The sequence below is a fragment of the Myotis brandtii genome, unplaced genomic scaffold (assembly GCF_000412655.1).
Source record: "Myotis brandtii unplaced genomic scaffold, ASM41265v1 scaffold423, whole genome shotgun sequence".
Classification (NCBI taxonomy): domain Eukaryota; kingdom Metazoa; phylum Chordata; class Mammalia; order Chiroptera; family Vespertilionidae; genus Myotis; species Myotis brandtii.
The window spans coordinates 1,478,719-1,479,770 of record NW_005366214.1 but is presented as its reverse complement, the minus strand read 5'-3'; the positions used below and the strand labels follow the sequence as shown (position 1 = coordinate 1,479,770).

The following is a 1,052-nucleotide window of genomic DNA, read 5'->3' as shown; positions in this document are numbered from 1 at the left end:
GAGCCCCAACCCCCCTGATGGGCCCTGCTCTGTGCATGACAGGGGGCAGAGCCCCAACTTTCTGATTGGCTCTGCTCTGTGCGTGACAGGGGGTGGCGCTGCAACTTCCCTATCAACCCTGCCTTGAGTGTGACAGGGGGCGGTGCCCCAACCCCCCAATCGGCCCTGCTCTGAGCCCGACCAGGGGCTGCACCTAGGGATTGGGCGTGCCCTCTGCCACCCAGGAGCAGGCCTAAGCCAGCAGGTCATTATCTCCTGAGGGGTCCCAGACTGTGAGAGGGCACAGGATGGGCTGAGGGACCCCCTCTCCCCCCCGAGTGCACAAATTTTTGTGCACCAGGCCTCTAGTATATGTATAATATGCCTAGATAAGAGTTGAGAGCAGAGCCCCTGAAAACGCTCTACAACTAGGAAATAGCATACATGTATATCTGTAGCAACCTTGGGTTGTCAAAGCAAGACAGGGAATGCTGCAAATTTATGTCAAAACTAGTGGCCTGGTGCACGGACTCGTGCACATTGAAAGGAAATTAATTAGAAGAAATATTTTATATCGCTATTTGTCCTTTCTCTATAATAGAAGTGTCAACCAAATTCACGATCAACAATGACAGATCGAAACACGTGCGTGCTATTGGCACCAGTGAGAGCTTTATATGTATCACGCATGCACGAGTCAACTTAGCCTTTTATATATATATACTAGAGACCCAGAGCACGAAATTTGTGCATGGGGAGGGGGTACCCTCAGCCCAGCCTGCACCCTCTCCAATCCGGGACATCCCTCTCACAATCCTGGACCACTGGCTCCTAATCGCTCACCTGCCTGCCTGCCTGGTTGCCCCTAACTGCTGCCCCCTGCCCCCGCCGGCCTGATCACCCCTCACTGCCTCTGTGTGCTGGCCTGATCACCTTTAACTGTCTGCCCTGCCGGCCTGGTCACCCCTAACTATCTCCTACTGCCGGCCAGGTCGCCCCCAACTGCCTCCTCCCCGCTGGCCTGGTCGCCACCAACTACTGCCCCCGCCAGCCTAGTCGCCCCCACTGCACCC

At 55.7% G+C, this 1,052-nt stretch overlaps 1 protein-coding gene across 4 annotated transcripts in view; it reads right to left on the bottom strand.

The window, feature by feature from the left end:
- Positions 1-1,052, bottom strand: part of PPP2R5E (protein phosphatase 2, regulatory subunit B', epsilon isoform) — a 176,714-nt gene that overhangs the window by 60,233 nt on the left and 115,429 nt on the right. The window lies entirely within an intron of this gene.